The 24,686-nt window shown below is 34.4% G+C and overlaps 2 non-coding genes and 3 pseudogenes across 2 annotated transcripts; 1 reads left to right on the top strand and 4 right to left on the bottom strand.

The window, feature by feature from the left end:
• Window positions 1-266: 266 nt before the first annotated feature.
• Window positions 267-2,124, bottom strand: LOC120152395 (annotated as a pseudogene).
• A 495-nt stretch (window positions 2,125-2,619) lies between these two features.
• LOC120152254 lies at window positions 2,620-4,120 on the bottom strand (annotated as a pseudogene).
• A 1,172-nt stretch (window positions 4,121-5,292) lies between these two features.
• LOC120152478 lies at window positions 5,293-5,388 on the bottom strand. Its single transcript, XR_005518675.1, has one exon. It is a non-coding gene; the product is annotated as a small nucleolar RNA snoR8a (small nucleolar RNA).
• Window positions 5,389-5,449: 61 nt separating this feature from the next.
• On the bottom strand, window positions 5,450-5,568 carry LOC120152481. The gene has a single exon (XR_005518678.1). It is a non-coding gene; the product is annotated as a small nucleolar RNA snoR126 (small nucleolar RNA).
• A 9,894-nt stretch (window positions 5,569-15,462) lies between these two features.
• LOC120152194 lies at window positions 15,463-17,710 on the top strand (annotated as a pseudogene).
• Window positions 17,711-24,686: the final 6,976 nt, after the last annotated feature.

Below are 24,686 nucleotides of genomic sequence, written 5' to 3'. Positions count from 1 at the left end.
ATTGCAAAAATTAAGAATTTAAATTGAAATTTAAAAATTCGATTCGAATTACTTACCTTTGATCGATTGGAATTACCCCTAAAAAGGTCAAAAATGTTAGATTGAAAAATAAATACTAAATAAATCGGAGAGAAAAATAAATAAATAGATAAATTGAGAAAATAACAATAAATATATTAAGAAAAAATAAGAAAATATCAAACAATACATATACTAAAAGAGAAAATAACCCCTATTACTATCACAAACCTACAAACCCTTTTAAGGTTTCATTCGCACTCCCACGGCTCTTCAGCAGCCACCCGTAGTCCTCCATCCATGATGAAGGCACATCAGCGCCCAAGCCACCCCCTAACAGTCGAGTCACACGCCGAATGATCCCCAACGCTCATCCACGCCAGCAGCTGCTACCAACAAGCCCCAGAAGCTCCCTTCCACGCGAGCAGTATCTACCAACAAGCCCCAGAAGCTCCCTTCCACGCGAGCAGTAGCCCCAAGCCAAGGTCCTAGCATCTTTAATTTTGTGCTAACAGTCCCAGACACCCTCCTCCACGTCATTTGCCAGCATGGTGGCCCCAAATTCTCCTTGGATTTTTGGTTAAATGGCTTGGTCTTCTCATTTTCCATTTCCCTTTGTCGTTGTGTTAGCTGAGTGCTGCGAGAAAGAAGCAGTGGCACAGGTTCATTCTTGTACAGTCCCTCAGCTCCTTATGCCCGAGTGGAAGAAGAATTTTGGACTTGCAATCTATTTCAAAAATCTGGTGTACCACTTGATCTAGAGGAATACTCGGTTATTAACTTTAGGAACATTGATGACTTATCCTCCAAGAGACGTGCCGGAGTATCAAACTCTGTAACTCGACCATCACTCAACACCAAAACAAGATCATTGTCGATTACGGTGGAATACGATGTGCAATAGTGTAAACAGTGCAATTCATGAACTCTGTTCTGATGATCTTCTGTGTGAGATTATTGGTGGCAGTATCAACCGATGCTTTTGCCTCATCGAGCACGATTATTCTTGCATGTTTGAGTAAAGCCCTGTCGAGGGTAACAAGTTGCCACTGCCCATGAAATCGTGCGTGTTCTTGGTCAGTGATGAAGAAGAAGATATGAGAGCGGTGAGAGCCAAATTTTAGGATGGGTTTTGAGGTAAAGCTACTTTGACAAAGTTGAAAAAGAAAGGTATTGGATTCGTTGTCGGCGCCAGTGGTTCTTTTAAAGATAAGCGTCTTTTCCAGTTTGCAGAGGGAAATAATTAATTCCCCCACCAGGTTAGACTTTGGGGAAATGGAAAGAGTGGGGCTGTCCCCAGAAATCCACCCACCTTCTTGTATAGAAAAGTGGTATATAAATGTGTGGAGGTGGAGGAGTTCGCGAAGTGGCAGAGAGTGGTAAGGTAGTGGTGATAGTGGTAGGTTATTAGGTGGGTAGTTTGTTGGTAATATTGGTACCGAGAAATCCGGTGCATGGGTTGTTGGATGCGTGAGAAGCGGTGCTGGTGGAGGGCTGAAACGGTTGTTGACTGGTTCGGGTCCTGGAATCTGTAAAATAAAGAAAAAATATATTATTTAAGTAATATATATATGTGATATATATATGATATTATATATGGATGAAAATTGGTGTCCACAGTACATTACGATCGAATCAGTGATGTTACCGTACCCATTGAAATATCGACTAAATTCTTCATCGGTTATTGCACGAGGTAACCTCCTACGAATATTTTCCTATCGTCCGGTGATACTTTTAGTTTTACTGGTTTCACCTCAACCTGATTTAAAAAAATATATTAAATCACATTCTAGATTCTAGAATCAAATATGTTAAACCTTCTAATCATCAATAAAAAAATAATAAGACGTTAAACCCTACAAACTTGATCTTTCTCGATATTTTTATCACTTCTATAGATTCTATACTTTTCTACACACACCAAATTAAACATGTTTCTAGTTTTCCAATGAGAAAACTAATCTTGCTACAATAAATTTACATACCAAATATTAACATGTTCTGTTCTATCAACAAAAAAATATTAATAAGTGTAAAAAAACAAGAGAAACTTACCTTTTGACCAAGAATGACATGTTCTTGTTTAAGAGCATTTTGAGCCATGGAAGGATCAGAAAAAGTAATGAAAGCGATGTTCTTTTGAGCAATGATAAGAATATTTTTAATTTCACCATGTTCATTGAAGTGTTCTTTTAACGTTTTTTTCCTGTAATAACCGAAAAATTTCCCCTGATGAACAGTTTAGGATTATTGGATTCCATGACTAAAATCAATTGAAAAGAACTTGAGACTGTGTAAACAGTTGAAGAGAACTTGAAACTCCCGAAAACAATTATTGAGAGGTTTGATAGCGAAAACTATTTATAAGATAAAAGGAATATTAGTTTTTAAGTTTATGTCTGTAACAAATTAGAGATTTGACTTCAATTGTATCTCTTTTTGTAGTTGTACGATTCCTTACTAATTGCTTAATTAATAATCAATTATTTTTATATTTTGATTTGGCGTTATCTTTTACAAATTAATAATATTGATTTGGCCTTATTCGGTTTCATATTGTTCTAAATACAATAAAACAATAAGCGTGCACACATTATATCGAGAACTTATACAAATATTGACCCTTGTTACCCTTAAAATTTTGAAATTTTGAATTAAGTTTCTGAAACCGGGAGTCCGATATTGTGTAAATTAGCAACACCATAATTTGGTGGTACAGATTGAAAATTCATGGAGCTGGAACTTTGCAACATATGTCAAAAACTTCATGTAGAGGTGCATGATCGCCGGTCCCTTCATCTTTTCGAGCATATAACAGTTGTTTACCTTAGAACACAAACATCCCTCCCTGATACAATACAACCAAAAAGGAAAACTTACAAAGTATGGATTCTTATGTTAAAGCGCCATTGAAGTTTACACAGCTAAAATGAATTTAGTGTCTTAATACAGTTGCAGGACACCACTTGTTTCGTCTGAACTCTGGAGTGGCCTCAATTGTGTAGTTTTTTTACAGCTTTTCGCAAGGATTCAAACCTTGAAAACACCGTAGTCTGCACATCACCCCCTTTCAATTATACACTACCCTACAGATCGTAGACCCAACAACTTGTTGTATGGCAGAGAGTGAAAAAGAGATTTACATTTGCTGGATTGAAGAATGTTGGACCAAAACCATAATACAAGCCCAACATATCATATGCCTGAGAAGGGGGATGTTTAAAAGCTATTAAAGGAGAGAAAAACTAGAGTTCATTAATGGTGTGATATTATTACCTTGCGTTCTGGATCAGCGTAAAGGCAGTCCATTGGAAATGGTAGCTGAATCAATTGCAATCAGTTTAACAGCAGCGGCTTCAAATCTTGCTTTTGCTTCTTTCAATTCTGAAGCAAGTTCCCAGCTTACAATAAATGAAAGAAGAAGAAATGTGTTTAGTAATTAATCATATAAATTTACGCATACAGAAAAAGGTAGATACTAAAAACTCCCAAAGCCGGTGGGTGCTTATGTGTTTACCAACAAGGGCATCCGAAATGACGTAGGAGTGCAACAACTGCAATTCACTGGGGAAAGAAAAACAAAACCAGAAGAAATTAAAGAGTCTGAATTGAGATTGGAGCAAGTTTTTAGCAACAACAATAGAGTAAAGTTTACTTGGTTTTGGTTCCAAAGATCTTTTAGGACAGGCTGACCAGCAGCAGTGAAAATGCTAATATCCCAAGGTTCTCACTCATATCTGCGTTGAATTCAGAGGCAGAGGCTCTTCCCACGAGCCGAGAGTTGCTGATGCCATTGCTGCAGGTGAAAAGCTTGACTGGTTTTAGTTTTATAGGAGAAAAAATGGGGAATTTCAACGAAGAAACTTGAGATTGAAATTTAGGAGAATTCAATGAAGTAAAACATAGGGCCCGCCCAGATTGCAGGTTTAGTGAAGGTAACGTGGCCATTGCACTTTCAACCAATACAGGGAGGGGGAAACTGGAGACTTCCGAGAAAAAAATGGTTGATTGTTGATATCTATGGACCTATTTATTTCATGAAATTTGTGGAGGGTGGAATTTCAAGCTGCTAACTTGGTGGTTGAGAGAACATCAACATTCGGATTGCGTGGGCTATGAATTGTTTACGTTTCTCTTTGCAATCGGCTGGGCTCTACCCCAATTATGATACTAAGCTCTATTTTATTCAATCAAGTGCCTAAACTTGTCCTTCAAATTCAATTTGGTACCTAAATTTTTTTCTAAGTACATACCTGTATCCATATATGTATCTTGTAGGGATGGTGGTACAGAGAATTTCCATTATTTAGTAAAAGTGACTATAAAACCACTTGTACCTTTCCTCTAACCAATTCATGTAAGATGCGAGAATTGCGAAAGCTACCTAATAGGATGCTGAATTTTAGTTAGCCAAACATCTCTGGACTTTGTATTTTCTGTCAGAACTTCAACTCAAATTTCTGAGAGGGGTTGAAACTCACAAATCACTCTCTTGGCTGTATGTAGAAACTTCAGAGCATACTTGTTTTTCCAAACCCTGAATTTAATCTTAGTACTAAAAAGAATATTGTAGGAGAAGAAATAAGAATGACACTAGTGGATCTAAATATCATAACCTAAAAAAATGAGAAAATAATATTAAATTATAAATAAGAATCAAATAAAATTATTCTAAATGTAAATTTAAATAAAGAATAAAATTTAAGTAATAAATATCAATGAATTGTAAAATATAAATTCATTTATATGTATATTTATTTCATGTTGAGTAATTAAAAATTAACATTTATACGTTACAAGTTGTCTAAATTAATATTTAAAATAATTTATGAAATGTTTTTAGCATACGTGGTAAAAAATAACAATTTGATAAATAATCGAATATTAAGCGCTAATATGAAAAACAGCTATTAATTTATTTATGTAAAGTATTAAAACATTCATAACAAGCTTTTAATATATTTATGTATTCCATATTCAATTGAATTATTTACCGAGATTAACAAAATAATGTCAAAACTAATAAATATAGTCAATATAATTATTTAAAAGAGTAATAATATAAAATTATGATGTTAACAGACAAAGTAAACCAGAAAAAGAAAAACGTATTGAAGCAAGAGTTTGGAAGCAGAACCCGAAAATTGAAGTGTAACAAGCAATTAAAATGAACAATCTAAAGCTTGAAGCGATTCTATTAGTAAAAATAAGAAACTAGATTCGGTAAAAAATGATTCTATAAATAAAAAAATGAAGAAAATAAAAGGAGGGGAGAGCTCAGATTCTATGGGTGTAATAAGAAGTCTGTCATGCCCGATTTGAGCAAATATCAGAACGAGGAATTATTTTTATAATCATCGCCATCTCCGTATTCCCCCAGCCTCAGCAAAATGTAAAAAAAAAAAAAAAAGCGAACAAAAAAGAAAGAAAGGCTCAGACACGCACAAACGCTGTCATCAGAGAACTGTTTGGCCCTTAAATTAAAACAAATTTAAGAAATTGAAAATCAATTCAGAATCGAGAAACGTAAATGTGTCATCACTGCCATAACTTAATAAAAAATAAACCAATAACCTAGCAAGTTAAAAAAGAAGAAGACGGAAGGATACGCGGCCGAGAGTTGAAGAGTTTATTTGCATTTTATAGGAGCGAAACCCTAAATCTATGTGCTTTTAGGGTTTTGGTTCAATGACTATCTTGTCCTTCGTCTTAAAGAGTTGGGAAAGGCCCAATATACCTAATCCAGTCTGATTGATCAACGATCCGACTTTATTCAAATGGATTATACGTATTTCCTTTTTCTTATATTAACCCAACTCCCTATTAAGTATTAGCTCAAAAATAAATAAATAAACAATAATTATTTTTTTAAAGGTTAACTATACGAATGATCACGTTGGTAGAGCACAAGATTCTTAACCTTGAGGTCGTGGGATCGAGTCTCATGGAGGGCATTTCATAATTTAGAGGTCTCTTACGGAAGCTGCTCTCAACCTAGTGTTGGGGGCAGCCTACTATCTTACCTCCCCCTTACCCCATTACATATGGGAACAAAGGACAACCATTTTTATACGAATGATCACGTATACTTGTGTTTTGTTCATTTTTTGTCACTGATTTCTAAAAATATAAGATATAATCATTTTCGTTTTTATTTAATTAAGATGTGGTTACCCCGAGTTAATTGTCATTAACAATAGTTAAATATTTTGATATAATCATACATTTGGTTGCTATTATTTATATATTCTTTTAATTTAGTCATATTTTTACAAACTAAAATAAACTTAATCCTCCAATGAGACCACATGTTATGTCATGTGTCACCACTCGATTGGAGGGTTAACTTTATTTTAATTTAATATATTACTTTATTTTAATTTAATATATTTATTTTCACCAATCAAAGAGTGACACGTGTCACCCTCTGGTTGAAAGAAAATAAAGGAAAACAAATTGAGGCAAAGAAATTTCAAACAATTAATTCTAAACTTGATATCCGCCTTCAATATATATATAAGCAACGCCTGCAAATGATTCATTGATCAGTGTTGGATAAAAAAAATGAGTCATAAAAAGGTTCATTCATAAGGAAATGTACCCTTTTCTTGGGAGGACAAACCAGGGGTGTCAAAGTCGCCCAAGGTCATCCACGGTGACAATCACTACTGCCCTATTGATGTAGGGTCGTATGCCCTTACCGGTGCTGCCCCGTCCAAGATTTTGGTTCATGAGAAGAAAGTTCTGCCTCCGCCTCCGTTCCCGAAGAGGAGCACAGTGAAGGGCTTGAGGTGGTGGGTGCAGGATCCTTTCCTTGCTGCTTATAAAGAATGTACCAAAAGTGGGGAAAATGGCAAGCTGTCAAGTGAAGATGGTGGCTCCAAATTTGCAAGGAAGAAGAAGATTGATTTTTCTTGCAAGGAATCATGTGATGTTAGAGATGATAACTTGGTGAGAATATCCAATCTCCCACCTCTTCCAAAAGATGGAATTCGTTTATCCATTGAGCGTCTTGCTGAAATAATAGAGCCTTATTTGATGATAACATGGAAGTATATATGGGTATGTAGATATAGAGGCATTACGTCGACGAATAATTCACAATATATAATCAATGTAAGGATGCTTAAACAGTGTGAAGTTCAGCTTATTTTATTGACTCATTTTTATTGTGCTTAAATAAATTCATAAACTAGTAAGTTTTTAATAATTCGTTAATATAATTGGCCATGCGGCCAATATCTACTTTGGCATAGAAAGCCAACTTATAGGATGTTAATAACTAGCAAGTGAAGAAAGGAATAGACAAGCTTAGGGTTGGACAACTTGATGAATGATGCCCTACACGTGTTTTTTTAACCTTTTCTTATATATTATTAATTCTCAATATTTTCTCTCTCGTTAAATTAAATTATAGCTAAAAGCCTAAAAACTATATAAAAAAAAATAAACAAATAAAACATGTACCTAACATCGGTTATGATATGGCAAAATAACGACCTAATCCATATCGATATACCAAACAAAAGTTAACGACCCCATAGATTCTTTTAAATGCTTTTGATGTCAATAATATTAATTTAAAAAATAATTTTTAACGACGTTTTTTAGTTATATAACGGTATTTTTAAGCGTTGTTAAAAACCCTTGTGGCACATAAACAAACGCAACAAAAGTTTGCGGCGTTTGTGAATGTCAAATGCCTCAAAAGGTTATGCTCTTTAGCAACGATTTTTTTACAAACACGACTAGAGGTTATGATCTTTAGCGGCGTTTAAGAAAACGACGCTTTTATATTTTTTTGGTGGCGTTTGATCCCAAAAATGACGCAAATTTTATGACATATAGTAGTTTTTGTGAATGTAAAATGACACTATCGACTACATATATAGTATCGTTTTCTATATAAGCGCCACAAAATATCTTGAATTTTAGTGGCGTTTGTTTTAGAAACGCCGCTAATTAAAACAAATTTTTATCTTAAAACACCACTAAACTAACCTGATTTGCAAATGTTATTTTATGCTATTTATTACCCAAATTTAATATCATGTAGCAATATCCAATAACAACCACCTTAAAATTTAATTACAACTCGGATTAAGTAAAAATAGCTAACATAAATAAATCAAAGTTTACAAACATTCAAGTGAAATGTAATGTACTTCAACGTCATTAACTAGAAAGTAGTCTGAGAAAATAAAAAAATAATCATATTTACAAGATTAATTGCAGTGCTCTCTTTTCAACTCCTCCTCGATAAAGCTATATCATAGATAATAGTACGCATGAGATCAAAAGTTTCAGGCTGCATCAAAATTTTAGATTTGTATGTTTCACTGCAAGAAATCTTTAGCATCGCCAGGAACTCCAATATCAAGGAAGAATTTAGCTAATCCGAGTATTTTGTCCCCTGGAATCTGCAGATATAAACCAAAAGTTTTAAACCAAAAGAATTTAATTATATAACTCTAATACCATGACAGAAGTTGTAACTCCGGTGAACGGAATAGTAATAATGAGCCATCAAAGATGGAAATAAGGGAGGAAGACGGTTATGGCTAAATATTTTAGTAAATTCATAAAAGAGAGTAAAATTGAAATTCAAGAATCAATTGTATTAATCAGCCATAATTACATAACAATGCCATATTTATAGTCCAACTCAGACTTAGCCCAACAGACTAACAAACCCAACTTACTAATTAACCCAACTTACTAATTAACCCCATGACCGTTAGTTTACATCAACCTTATTATACTCTATTACTCGTTACTCAAATGTCATAACTTGTCAAAAATAGTAGTATATAAGCTGCGTTGCTGTTTTTAATGTTAAATGTAGGAATCGTCTTGATGTGTAGTTTCGATTAGATCCAGCAAATTTACGGTTGATCTGTGGTAGGGGCAGCCATTAATGCTTCATTGCTTCTACTGGTTGTAGAAGCAAACTCAAAGCATTAGTCTTATTGCGAAAGGATCAGCAGTATAGTTAAATGCTGTAGGGCAAGGCTTGAAACGTTCGAATTAGATATTGTCCAAAAGTATGGCATTTGTGTAATATCTCAAACATCGGATCAGTGACTAAAATGTAAGAATTTAAAAGTTAGTGGTTTAAATTTAATAAATTGAAAAGTTCAAGGATTGACTTGAAAATTATTGTTTAGGACTTATTATAAAAAAAGTGAAGAATGGAAGGACATTATGATCTTTTAGTAGGAAAATAATTTAAAATTCATTTTTTTAAAGATATTTAATATGTGAGGAATAGAGAAAGGAAATGAAAAATCTGGAAGCTATTCTCTTCATCTTCTCTTCTTCCTTTCTCCACCGAGACTCTCCATGCTAAGGTAAGAGATTTCAAAGTTGATTGTTTCTTTCATTTCTGATTTGGTCTTGAGTTCTTGGTGATATAGAAGCTTAAGGAAGCTTAAAGATGAGTAAAAACTAAGGGATTAAGGATTTAAGAGTGATTTAGTCAAATAAGGGTCTGTTTGTTTCCCGTAATTGGAATTACGGAATTAGTTTTTTCCCGAATTCCCGTGTTTGTTTCACGTAATTCGTTTTCCGGAAAATGTTTTCCCGTGTTTGTTTCACGTAATTCGTTTTCCGGAAAACGTTTTCCCGTGTTTGTTTCACGTAATTCGTTTTTCGGAATGTAATTCATTTTCTTAGTAACAGAATTTCATTTGTGTTCTCTGTAAAATGACTTACGGATTCATTTTCCGTAAGTCATTTTCCGAACTTTTCACTTCAAAGCAAAAATACTCAAAATAATTTTATTTTATGAATTTAATATTAATAAAATATTTTAATATCATTTTCATCAAAATAATAATTATTAAAATATTTAAAATATATTTATTAATATTTATAATAATATAATATAATATTTTTAATATTATATAAAATAATCAATTATATTATAATAATATAAGATATTATATTTTTATTTTAATAATATATAATAATTTTTTTTATATATTTAATAATGAATAATATTATTTATATATTTCAATAATATTTTAGTAAAGATATTAAAATATACTAATTAATATTTTTAAAATATAATATAGTACTATTACTTTAATAAATAATTAATATAATTTATAAAATTTTATTTCACTAAAATATACCGAAAAAATGTTTAAATAACATCTTCCAAACATCATAAAACGTTTTCCAGATGTTTTCCAGAAATGTAATTCATTTTCTAGAAATGTAATTCATTTTACAGAAATGTAATTCATTTTCCAGAATTCAAATTCCAGTAATTCATTTTCCAGTAATTCAAATTCCAGTAATTCATTTTCTGAAAAACCAATTACAGCTAAACAAACAGACCCTAAGTTTTTAAGAGAATTGATTGAAATTGATTGTATTTGGATTGTTAAAGATATACTTGACTTTTCAGGGGTTAGAAGTGTTAGAAAAGATTGAGAACATGTATGAATATTTGGTATGATTTTTAGTTTTAAGTGTTCCATAGATAATTTGGAAGGTAAAAGGTAATTAAAGGATATAAGTTAGTTGTGATAAATGTTAGTAAGTTTAAGGGTTAGATTGGAGCTAAAAGTATACGATTTAGGTGAAGTGTGGGTAAAATTCGAAGTAAAAGAGGTGAATTCTAGGCAATGGTATAAGTACTAGAAGAATACTGCCAATACTATAAGGTTAAATTGAAGGAAAATAGTATAAATCCGATGAACAATATCGATATTGATTGGAGTAGTATCGATATTGATGTGGAGGTATCGATACCAATAGTAAGGTATCGATGTTGTAATTGAAAAATGAATTCCATAATGCCAAAATGGTAAGTAGGTATCAGTACCATAGAAGAGAAGTATCGGTACTGTGGGTAGAGTACCGATACTATTCAGTCTGAAATGTTAAATTAGGTGTTTCATTTTGTTTATGTAAAGGTTATCTGGTTAGATGTTAATTGAGCTCCGATATTCATATTGGTCATGTTAATGTGTAGATTCAATCGAAAGCAAATGTTGAACGAAGTGATGTATAAAGTTGGGGAGTTAAAGTGAAAAAGAGTTGCTTAGGACTTAAGTGAGGCAAAGGTGAGTGCATTTTTCTATACTTATATATATAATAGGAGGAAGACTCGCGATCAGTCAACCTCGAAGGTTTTGAAATAAAAGGTTTTGAATTTTATTATGAAATATTTTTATCATGTTTTTGTAAATAAATAATTTGGCTTGTGAGGAGACAATTCTTGAAAGCTTGATAATGAAAATGATTTGATTATGTTATGATATTTTCCAAATGGTTTAATAAATATTCGTATTTATGAACTATGAGTATATGATATATGTGATTAAATGAAAATGTTGAATAAGTGCTATGTGAAATGAAATACTATGAGAATACGTTCTATGTGAATAAATGATAAACTTGGATAATGTTACGTGAAATTTGTCTATGTGAATATGTGCTAAGTGACCGTAGTCTATGTGAATAAATGATACTTGAATAATAAATGTGAAATAATTATATAGAATAAGCTCAAAATATATTTTATGAGAATTAGGGGTATAGTTGTCATGCCAAGAGACGAGGGTTCTACGCGGTCCTTCGGGACAAATTCTACGTGGTCCTTCGGGACAAATTCTACGCGGTCCTTTGGGACAAATCTACGTGGCACTTCGGTGCATATTTTACGTGGCACTTCGGTGCATATTCTACGTGGCACTTCGGTGCATATTCTACGTGGCACTTCGGTGCAAATTATATGAGCAGTGGTGACTGCAATTATAGTGCACAAGCTTAATGTACTCACATACCTTGAGTTCTCAGTGATATACGTTGGGCTAATAAAACAAAACAATATAATTTGAACAAAGTGTAACAGTATATGATGTTTGCATGAAGTGTCTATTGGTTTTTATACAAAATGTTTCAAGAAAATGTATAAGCAAGTGTCAAATGAATATAAATTAATCAATGATTTATAGTATATGTTAAAAGTTATGAAGAGTATGGTGTTTTAATATTTAATGATTCTTTTGAAAAAATTATATAAAGGTTTTATCGTTTTATTATACTCATTATGTCTCACTAAGTCATAGACTTAGCTTGTGATTGTTTTCACACGTAGGTTCAAAGAGATTTGAGGAGTAAGTCGAACAAGCAAGGGCAGGACAACATACATGTGAAGATTATGAGATCAATGAAATTTGGATTGTATATGTTTTTGTTATTTGAAATGTTGTTGGTGTGTACTAATAATGCTTTAAATTGTAGATGCTCTTATATGTTATTAAGTATTCGTTTTTCTTTGTCAAATAAAAGTAAAATGTCAAAGTTTTAGCTAGATTTTCAAAGTTTTCAAGTGTTAAAAAGTCAACGTGACATCTCAGATTACGGGTCAGGGTGTTACAATTTGAATGATGAAAACTAAACTGAATATGCTACTAAAATGTTTGTAATAATAAGCACTTTCTAAGAAAAGGTGTGATAACTTTAATTATATTGAAAAAGTGGAATATAAAAATAAATAAAATAAATGCAAAAGAAAGAAAACGTTTCTTTTTCTCTACTAAATCTACTTTATTTATTTTTCGGAGTTTGATGCTCGATTAGAAGCTGGGACCAAAAATGAAAAAAATTGAAACCAAAACGATGAAAAAGTGAAAAAGAAACTACCAATAAAAATTGTAAAAATGAAAAAGTGCTGCAATTACCATTTTATGTATTGAATCATAAGTTCGTTTTAGTTTTGATTTGGGAAATGAAAACAGACAGAATATTTTGAATGTGTAAATATGAAGGATTAGAAATATTATTATCCCAATTAAAATGAAGTTAGCTCTGCTCACTGTTACTTTCAAACCGTTGCGGTAGTGATGTTATTAGTTATATTATCGACAAGTAGGTAATAGGTATTATAATATTTTTTTTAAAATAATTACAAGATAATATTTATTTAAAATATTTCTTAATTATTTACAATGTATACATCATTGTAAACATAACTGCTTTGAAAATGGCGGAACTCTAAGGCCGGGAAAGCGAAGAGTTCAAAGAAGTTGCCATAACTAAAGAGTTCCAAGGCCACTGCCTTTTAAGTTAAGTCATTTCCTAAAACGGCTCCTCTTATTCTACGATAATCCAAGCAGCAGCTCCACGAGTCCGCTCGGAACCAGTCAACTCCTAAGCCATTAGCTCTCCCCTCTCGGTTGGCGTTTGCCAGCCACTAGAGCAAGTAAGAGAACCTACATACAGTGAATGAACTTAAAAAACCGCCGATTTTGGCCGGATTGTACACCTTTGTGTCTGGCTATGTATATGGATGCGCATAAAGAAGGGACGGGACATCTCTCTCCTTTTTTTTTGGGGGGAAGAGAGGGGGAATAAGCTGTAGCGGCACCTCACGAACTTCTTACTGGGGCAGCACAGTAATCCCACCCTTGAGCTAACACTCCTACAGATCCTGCGGTACGGTCACTTTTCCTGACTTAGAATTAGAACGGGATTTCCTTTCGCTAACTACCTCGGGGTTGAGAACACTAACGTTATCTAAAGCATTAATTAAATTACCTACGCGCTCGTTTTCCGATCCCTCTGGTCGAGTGCCTTCGGGACCTCGAGCTAAGGCGAGAGTAAAGGTAAAGGCAGTTTGTTTCCACCCTCGTGCATCCGATGATTCTAAATCTCACGCATCCGTTTAGTCAGCCATAGAGTCTTAGTCTGCCATAGAGTCCGATTGTACGAGGAAACCGAAAAGAGAAAGAACGGAGTGAGGCAACGTGCGAGATACTTCTTTCTAGATGCCAAATGAGAAGGGACCTGCTAAACTCAATTGTTGGTGGGGCATCGTATGAGGAAAGCTCAAGTGCGTCGCCAGCAGGTATGGATTGAATGTCGTCGAACTAAGATTCAGTAAGCGCTCTGTCCGAGTAACGGTTAAGTTGATAGCTAGCGGAAAGCTCAAGGGAGACTGATTTGAGAGGATACGAAGGAACCGCACCCTTACGCTAGGGAGCTCCGAAGGGGCTTGGAGTTGAACTACCTTGGTCCTACGGGTTTGATCCAGGTTCCGTAAGTACTGGTTTGATTAAATAAAACCAGGGAACACAAAAAAAAGATCTCGGAGGATACATGTCCACGTGGAAAGATTTTTCATTTAAAACATCCGATTTATTTATCATTTAAAACATCCGCTGCGGGGCGTAGAGCGAGCTAAAGCGTTCAAGCCGTTCGGAGACAAGCAACAGAAGAGATGGAATCGAGTCCCTATAGCTCGAGGTACGTCATAGCTGGTGCTGAGTCAACCATGTTTGCAAGGGTAGAACGATCCATCGCATTTACCTTCCCTTACCCCATGAATAGAATCAAACCTTATTCCATGGTATTTACATGAGATTCCTCTTTCTTATTCTTAAGCAAGTTCTCGAGAGGGCTTAGTTGATCCATGATTTATGTTTCATCTTTCATTTCCTTTTCATTTGTTTCGAGAAATATATCGATCACTTCCGATTCTTTCTTTTTCTATTGATTCTTTTCCGATCGAGATATATGGATCCATGAATCTATGTGTCTATATCGATCCTGTTCATGGATTAACAAAAATGTGCAAAAACTCTATTTGCCTCTGCCATTCTATGAGTCTCTTCCTTTTTGCGTATGGCAGCGCCACTCCCTTTGGCAGCATCTACTAATTCAAAACTTAATTTGAAAGTCATATTTCGACCCGGACACTTTCGGGATGCCCCTAATAACCAACGAATGGCAAGCGTTTTTCCTTGTGTGGATCCTATTTCAATGGGAACTTGATGAGTCGATTCGCCTACATGTCTTGCTTTTAGTGCTATGGGAGTTACTCCACGTATTGCTTGACGTAAAACAGATAGTGGATTTGTTTATGTCTTTTGCTGAATCTTTTTCAAGGCTCAAAAGATAATTTGATAAGCCAATGATTTTTTTCCGTATTTCAGAATACGGTGAACCAACATGTTAACTAATCGATTACGATAAATTGGATCGGATTTTGCAGTTTACTAAAAAGTCGCACTTTTGGAACCGCATGTGAGAATTTGATTTCTCTCTGTTTCTTTACCTAGATAGAAAGACACACCTTTGGGGTCTTTTTCATGTTTGGTAAAGTTTACTAAGATAAACAGCGTACCTTTTATTTGATATAAGGATTGAATGTAAAGAGATGGAAAAACAAAATATGGGTTCTTAAAGAAAAATACTTTTTCTTGTTTATTGGTTTTATCAAAGATTGGCAGTATGGAAAGGCTAAAATTTGAAATAAATTTAATACTTTTTTGTTGTTCTAATCACGTGATTATTAGAATTATGCCTTTTTTTTATGATTTCATTGCTGCTTTTGATATTCTTACTGATATTTGTTGGTTTTTTAGATTTTGTTTTGAGTAAGTGTGCAACAGGGAAAGTCTTAGATCATTGCATTCCTGGCTTTTTGTTTTTTGACTGTTGCTACTGCTATGGCTGCGGCCAAGATTCGGACGAGTGGCTTCTCTCGAAACATTTCCACTGCATCCCCATCTCTAGGCCCTGGACTTAAGTATGGGCCTAATGGCACGGTCTTTCTATCTTCTGGGATACCTGACCTTGACAGTAATGCATACACATAACTGCCTAACAGTCTCTTATCACTGACTTGAGTTATGTATTCTCTTATTTGATGGTTTTTACTTGTTATGCAGAGGTACTGGGTGGTGGTTTCCCTTTGGGAAGCCTGGTTATGGTGATGGAAGATGCAGAAGCACCTCATCACGTGCTTTTGTTGAGGAATTTCATGGCTCAGGGACTTGTTCACGGTCAACCTCTTCTCTATGCTAGCCCATCCAGAGATCCAAGGGGATTTTTGGGTACTTTGCCCAGTCCTGCTGCATCCAAAGATGACAAATCCCGGGAACCTGATCCAAATCAGGTCCCTTTATCTTTGACTCGTGTTTTCTTTGGTTTTTTAAGTTTGTTTGAATTATCTTGTGTTTAAATGCTCAGATTGTGAATGTTTTATTCAAAAAATTTGCAGGAGAAAGGTCTGAGAATTGCTTGGCAGTATAAGAAGTATTTTGGTGAAAATCAGCTCAATTTTGATGGCCAGAGAGGTAGTTTATCCCTCATCACACTTATCACTTTTCAATTGTAGTTTGAAAGTGTAATGTTCTTAACCAATGTTCATGCTACCGTCACTTTTGTGTTGTTTGTTTGAAACTGCCCCGTTCTTAACCAATTTTCATGCTATCATTACCCTTCAGTTACTTATCTGAAAAATGCCCTGTTCTTATTCACTGCCCATGCTATTTTCTTTTTCAAAGTACAAGCGTATCTCTTTATGTGAACATGGTGCAGATGGAAAACGTGAGTACTCTAATGAATTTGACTTGCGGAAGCCCCTAGAGAGGCACTTAATCAATGTGCATCGCATAGATTGTGTTAGCATCCAAGATTTTTCTGACCCTTCCATTTTTATCTCAGTTCCCACGGTATCTTTCTTTGCCTTCTTGTTCATATATTAATGATGATGGAAATATTTGATCATGCTGCCATATTTTCCAATGTTTGATTTTATTATTACCTGTTATGTCATCTCCCTTATAGCTGCTTGAAGAATCCTGTATGAAGTTCCAAAATCTTAATTTTAGTGTCTTGACTAACTTGCCAGTACCTTTCTTTTCCTTCTTTCCATTTGGTATACTTGTCGGTCATTCCTCTTTTTTGGCAATCTTGTAGAAACGATGGCAGCATTTCTTGTGCTGGTCGTATCGCTATCCAATCATTTTGTGCTCTACAGTGTGCGTATTCCAACATGGTTAGTGGAAGATTCTTTAGATTTATTGAGCTATTATAATTTTTTGTTTCTTTTCCTTTTAAGTGATTAAATTTAAAATGTTTTTGGACCATTCAAATTGTAGAAATCGTAGTTTTAGAACTCACTTTGATGGTATGCCATTTTAAAGGGTCATAATATGAACTATTGCAGGAGCGGGAGATGCTTTCATTTATTAGATCTCTCAAAAGCATGGTACAATCTTCGAATTCAGTCGCCATAATAACCTTTCCTCCTTCCCTGCTTTCATCATCCCTCGGTAAAAGATGGCAGCACATTGCAGACACGTTGCTTTCAGTCAAAGCAATTCAAGGTTTCTTGTCAGTCTACCTCGTGCTCATCGTTTGAACTTATTGATTTCAAGTTTGTACCGACTTATTAATCTCTTGGATTCTTCCTTCAGATGAAGACAAGGAGTTGGCACAACTCCTCACTGGTTACCAGGATATGGTTGGCTTTCTGAATGTGCACAAAGTGTCTCACATCAACGCACAGGTTTGTAGCATTAATCTTCATCCTAGTCTTGTACAGCTAGATCAAATTCCTTGAGAGATACTAACAACGTAACCGTCAGTTTTACTCGTATCTTGCACAATTAACCTTATACCTTATTTTTCCTAAATGTTATCAGGTTCCTGTGATTCTTGAGGCAACAACCTTCTCAATCAAGTGCAGAAGAGTCGGTATTTGGTTTTAGAATGCATAAATCAGGCCCCTGTCGATGGTTCGAGTGGAACTTCGTATGGCACATTAGGTAGTTGCTCTAGTTCCTCCAAAACAGGGAACCTCGATTTTTGACTGCATAGTTCAGAATAATCGAACACACGATAGCAAGAAAAGACAAACAGTCAGAAATCAAGAATACAATTTGTTGCTGCTAAAGATTTTCCAAAAGTAAGCAAGCCCAGGAGCAGTTGAGAACCAAGTCAACCAACCAGCGATGCCAACACAGAACACCACTGAGTATTGCTTAGCTGAACTTGCTGGAATAGTAGATTGACATTTTTCCATACAAGAATTTATGGTCATTTACAACACAACAGCTTAAATGTTTATGCAAAACATGTTTATTAATTAAGGTTTGAGTATTATTGATGCTTTTTTTCATGTGATACGTAGTAGTTTACTACAAATGGACAATATCTCATCTGAGATTTATAATAATATTTTTTTATTAAAAAAAAACTTGCATGAAATTATTCAAGGCTTGTTATACGGGCTAGAAATTCAAATGGAAGAATAGTGAATTGGACATCAATATGGCATGCTGAATCGATTACATACCATATGCATGCATTATTTTATATGAATTAAAATAAAATAGAATTGCAATAACTTTTTAGATGAATACAACTCAGCCCATTTAAGATATTCTTCAAAACAAACTCATCGTAGTAAAGTCTTCCATGTTTGATTTGGTCTTTAGTATAGCTGTTCATTATCTTCCATGTCGGCAGGTGGCAGTGTCTGCTAAACGCCGAGAAAATAATAAGATCAAATCAACCCTGAATTTTCTTTTCTTTATATATTAATCATTTAACTTAGCTTCTGATGGTTGTCGAATCCAACAAATAATAATATTTGCTTTGAGAAATATAAATTGTAGTAGCGATAAGCAATGTCGAATCCACAGGGATTGGGTAGACTTATTTTAATGAAAATTAAAGCAAATAAAGGGGTTTTGAAATTGAGAAAAAAAAGAAGAAAAAAGCAATTATAATCAATCAAGAATTTAGAGAAATCAATATCAAGCAAATATCCAATTAAAGGTATAATTTCAGGATTGGTTCAGAGAATTGATCATAGATGCAATGATAAAATCTTCTACTTTTCACTAAATTGGTTATAGTTATTGAGAAGCTCTAACAACCTGTCTCTCATTAGTTTCTCGATAATCAAGAGAATCTCTTTGATTATTTCCCTAGTTAATGAACAACCCTAGACAAACTCTTAAGATTTAATCCACCAACAGCATTAATCACTAGAGGGATCACCAATTCTAGCCAACGAATGCACAAGCTCGATTCATTTAGACTAGGTTACATACCTTCGTAACATAATCAACCATGTTACTTTACCACTAATATTAGAACGTTTACAATTACGGATTTAAAGTTCTAAATGGCAATTTATCTACCTGATAATTGAACAACAGATCTTTTGCACAATCAATCAAGACAATAATTCTTAATAAAAACAGAAGATATATAAATAGCAAAGAAGTAAAAGAACAATGAAAATTATTTAGATCTCACAATCCTTGAAGAACCAAAACTTTAATTATCCTTCAGTTGGAACAAAGGTATTTAGCCACTCATAATTGAAAGAACCAAAAGAAAATAAAGAAAACTTAATGAAAACTTGGTGTCAAACTTGATGCCCTATCTCCCATTTTATAAGGATTTTCCTACTCTAGATAAGGAAGTTTTACTTAAATAAAATCCCACAAAAATGGGAGTTTTAAATGCCCTCATCCCTTTCTAAAGATAAGAATAATTCAAAAGAGTCTTCCAGCCGTCATTAAACTTTTTTTCCTTGTAAATTTGTAACCTTAATTTAGGGTTGTACGAACTGGTAAGGCGCACCCACGCCTTAACTGAAGACTTCTTTTGCGATAGCTCAAGATGAATAAACCGTGCCCACGCCTTATGCGAAAACCTCTTCTAGTCTTGCCAACTTCTTGAATTCTGATTTTTCTTCCTTAATTTGGGGATTTTGTGGAGATCATGCTAATCATTAGATTTTGAACTTGTTTTATCCAAATCTTCAACCTAATCCATAAAATACGAAATATAATCAAAATCTGTGATTTAAGCAATTTTAGTTATTCAAATATGAGGAAAATATCATAGAATATATATCTAATATGCATCTTATCAAATTCCCCCACACTTAAACCAATGCTTGTCCTCAAGCATACAATAGTTCAAATTCATAACTCTTCTCAACATCAATCCTTCTTCCTCCTTTGCTCATCCCTCTATGATCAAAATAATCATGCCTTAAAGACTCAAATCTAGACACAAGTAAGGAACGAGCAATTCGTAGAAGAAATTATCATAAACCAACACACATGAATAATCACTCCATCAATCTTTTTGAAATCAAAATACTGTGGAATCTTGACAAATGTCGTTTCGATGTCAAAATAATTTCCTTCTTCTCGGATAATAAATAAAGGAAAATTCGTAGCGTAGAGAAGTAGGGTCGAATCCACAGGGACTTGGAAAATTCTTAATTTATGTTTTATTGGTCTATGTCAGGCGTGAAAGATAGTAAAATGGGGGGTTTTGGTAGAATGAGATTTAAGTAGTAATAAAAACGATTAAATAAATAAAAGCAATTAAAGTAAAAAAATAAGAAAATAAAGGTTGTGAATAAATACGGTAAAAATAGCCTCAAGCCTTGCTTTGACTCAATTTCCTTTAGATCATCGAATAAGATTTTCTCTTCGGGATTCACGTCGGTTACTTTGTCTACGAGGGCTATCCCCATGACTCTATCCTGTATACCGAATACCCAAGGCAATCTTTGATTCCGGCTTCGATAATTGATTCTATCAACATCTATTGTCGTATACCAATTACCGTTTAAGTTCGTGGCGACCGACTCGGATTGTTGCTTCTATAACCATCAATTCCGATCTCAAATCCCTCTTGGTGAAGCTATCTCGCCAAATGTGTTCCCAGAAAGTCGAATTGTTTTCTATAAGCCGAATCTTCCTCCCACACATTTAATTGCAACAACCTCTTGACCAAAGTCAATCTTTGATTTTGAAAACTGTTTTGATTTTGAAAAAGAATAAGCACAGAGATTGAGAGAGATTTCTGAAGATATTAGGGACCTGTTTCAATTCTCCCGTTGGAATTGAGTCATCGCGACAACTCTCGGCTTATGAAAAGTTTAGCTAAGCATGACAAAATTCATACTTAGCATATTAAAAACAAGTTTGAAAATAAGGAAAAATAAAAGAACTTGAAAAGGAAAAAGAGAAAACGTTTATAAAAACTAGAGAGAAAATAAGAATGTATTCTGAATTATGAGTTTAGGCTTACCCCAAGTGGGTATTTATAGCCTCTCAAAGCCTAAAGGATAAGCAAAGAAAATAATTAAATAATACAAAAGATAATTGTTTTTAAATTTAAATTCAAACTTAAACTAGTCTCCTAATGCAACTCTACTCGTCAATCTTCCAGAAGGCGTACGAATGAAGTCTTCTAGAAACTGCCGCTGATTGAACCTTCTAGAAACTGCCACGCCAGACCGCGTCGTGCCCATGTCTCCAGCCGTGACCAAATAATAAAAAAAATGCAGAATTCGCTCGTTTTATCACTAATTCTGGAAAGTAAGGACCTGCATGAAAATAGGTATAACACAACCAAATCAGTAGCAATAACTCCACAAAATCGAAGAAATAACGAACAAAGATTAACGATCCTGAACACTCATCAAATTCCCCCTCACTTATCTCATGCTTGTCCTCAAGTATGATTAACCAAATTAGTCAAACACTTCATTAAATGTTCTTTGTCAAGTTTCACATTCAAGGAAGCAAGGTAGAGACCATAATAACTATTCAAGTCAAGAAATCAATCAATTGGAACAAGTCAAGTGCAATTATAATATCCATTCAATCATTAATCTAAATGCTCATAACTCAACACCTTACCGGGATTCACTCAAATCACTCAATGTGTTTGAGGTAAAGAAACGCTCAATATCAGAATTTACACGGTATTACCATAATCCTGCAAGTAAATCAAATCTCCACTACTAATAAGAACAAGATGCATAAATCAAAGATTCTTTTATTGGTTGTAACGGGGCTTAGGTAAAGGTAGGGAAAAGGCTAAATAAAAGGCAAAAAATTCAAGGCAAGTAACTAACAAATAATAATTTCAACTCCATCAAAACAAATATTAAGCACAACAAGATAAAAAGACTACATATATCAAACAACAAAATGCATTTTTTTGTTTCGTTTTTCATTTCACATCTTTTTTTTTCGAACAACCTTTTTTTCGTCCGAACTGCTATTTTTTCGCATTCAACCCTTTTTTTTCGATGGAGCATACAATGGTAAAATTATTCACTTGCCCTGAAGAAGCTAGAAAAGAGGGATAAAATAAAAAGGCTCGGGTTTATAAATATGGTGAAAACAAAGAAACGAGAAAAGGCTCAAAAGTGTTTAACTAAGGGGAAAATGCATGAGTATGCTATTTAGTGGGGAAACAAAATGATTAATCCTAAGGTGCCCAAATCATCTTTAAGCATCACGTTCATGTGTAATCTCGATAGTATTTAACATGCAGGTTCTAGAATACCAATGTCAAATTCGACACACTCAATCAAACAAAATGAGAGCAAAAATGATATGCTCTTAAAGGCTTAAATCTCACCAAATTGTTTCATGCATTGAGCTAATCACATTTCAACCAACAAAGTCATGGAATATCACAAAAACACCAACTTATCACAATTCATGCTATTCGATATCAAGAACATCCTAACCTAAACAATTATGTGTTCCCAAACAAGCATAGCATTCCAAAAAAAAATTCAACAAGACAAATAAATTCAGTGAAGTTTCCGCAAATTCAACCAACACATACTTGAATCGAAACATAAAGATAAGCAAAGGGAAATTCAATCCTACACTCTACTCTACTCCCCCTCACTTAAAGCGTTTTACCTCAAAACGAAAAAATTAAAGTACAAGAGAAGGAACAGAGTACTCCCCGGATTTAATGTCGATCACGGCCACGTCCTCGGCCACGATGAGAGGCGCTAGGACGTAGGTAGGAGAGGATCTCTGTGATGTTCGTCTCGATGGAGTGGAGGCGGTTGTGGACATCATCCATTTGGGATTTCATATCCGGGTGGGGTGCCGCAGGAGGTGGCACAGGTGCGTTTCGACGAGTGAAGACTCGCTCGCTACGAGGAGTAAGGACACCTGGTGGAATGAAGTAAGGTGCGCACGGGGTTTCGGTAAGTAGGCCCATTGAATCCAAACATCGCTCATCTAAAGCATCAGTTTGTCATTGGAGAATTGTAAATAACCGTGCATCGTTTGGTCTCTCTGACATGGGGTAGTATAGTTGGAAGGGAATGGGAATTTTGTTTTATTGTGTAGATAAATATGAGTTTAATATTGAGAAGTGGATGGATAAAGGGTGGGGTTTTGTTATTATAATAGAAAAGGTGTTTGAAAATTGAGAAAGGGAGATGAAAAGTGATAGGTGGGGTTCACGAAATATCAAAGGAGGGAAGGGGATAAGATGGGCGGCTGAAGAAAAAGAAAGGGAAGAAAAAAAAATTATTTTTGGGGTTTGTTAACGTACGCCGACTCCTCATGGGTTTTGCTAACGTGCGCAGTTAATGAAACAACGAGCACAACTGGAATTGTTTTTTGCTATGTTCGATCGTGTACTGCTCTGTTCGAAATTTCTGTAATTTTTCGTCATTTAAGTTCAAAGAAAAATATTCAGTCCCTGCAAAATAAGAATAAAAATTAAATATGCTTGACCGAATAAAAATAAAAAGTAAAAATAAAATATAACGAAATTGAAAACAATATGTTGCCTCCCATGAAGCGCTTTTGTTTAATGTAGTTAGCACGACGACCTGACTCAGACTATATGTTCTTCTAAGTCGAGATCTTCAACTAAGAAAACTCCACTATTCACATAATACGGTTTAATCATGTGTCTATTTACTTTAAATCAAGTGCCCGAATTGTCCTTAATTTCAACTGTGCCGTGAGAGAATATTTCAGTTACCGTATAAGGTTCGTTCCACTTTGATCGAAGTTTACCTGCAAAAAGTTTTAATTTTGAGTTAAAAAGAAGAACTTTTTGTCCGATAGAAAAAGATTTAGAAACAATTTTTCGATCATGGAATTCTTTTGTATGCAGTCCGATAAGCCCACAAAGCGTCAATTAATTTCAAGCTCAAATCCTTGAGATTTGGCTTAACTATTTTCTCAAGAATCATCTTTATTTCTCGGTTTGAAATTTTTGCTTGTTTGTTTGTTTGTGGATGATAAGCCGTGGCAATTCTGTGATTCACTCCATATTTTTTCATAAGAACATCAATTACTCGATTGATGAAGTGTGTGCCGCGGTCGCTTATTATTGCTCTCGGTGTACCAAACCTGTAAAAAATACAATTATTTAGAAATTGAACAGTAGTTTTAGCATCGTTGTTTCGAGTGGCTATAGCCTCTACCCACTTCGATACATAATCAACCACAAGAATTATATAACAATTGCCAAAAGAAGAAACAAATGGACCCATATAGTCATGTCCCCAAATATCAAATATTTCACATATATGTATAGGATTAAGGGGCATTTCGTTTCTTTGACTCAAATTACCTGCACGTTGACAATTTTCACACAACTTGCAAAACAAGTAAGCATCACGAAAAATATGAGGCCAAAAAAATCCGCATTCCAAAATTTTATGAGCAGTTCGCTTCGGTCCAAAGTGTCCGCCACACAAATAGGAATGACAAAATTTTAAAATTGAGCTTACCTCGCTTTCAGGAACACACCGTCGAATTACCTGGTCTAAACAATGCTTCCAGAGATATGGATCATCCCAAATGAAGAAACGAGATTATCTCTTGATGCGGTTTACTTCAGCTCTCGTTAAATCAGATGGCAATTTACCTGTAGCTACATAATTAACTATATCTGCGAACCAAGGTGTTGACTTCTACGCCATCATCAAGCTTTCCTCCGAGAATTCTTTACGAATGGGAGGATCAACTGTAGTGATTGGAAGCCGGCTTAAGTGATCGACCACTAAGTTCTCACATCCTTTATTGTCCTTGATTTCCAAA

This window comes from Hibiscus syriacus, unplaced genomic scaffold, assembly GCF_006381635.1.
Source record: "Hibiscus syriacus cultivar Baekdansim isolate YM2019G1 unplaced genomic scaffold, ASM638163v2 tig00111088_pilon, whole genome shotgun sequence".
Lineage (NCBI taxonomy): Eukaryota > Viridiplantae > Streptophyta > Magnoliopsida > Malvales > Malvaceae > Hibiscus > Hibiscus syriacus.
Note: the sequence above shows the minus strand (reverse complement) of the source record. Positions and strands in the feature narration are given on the sequence as shown.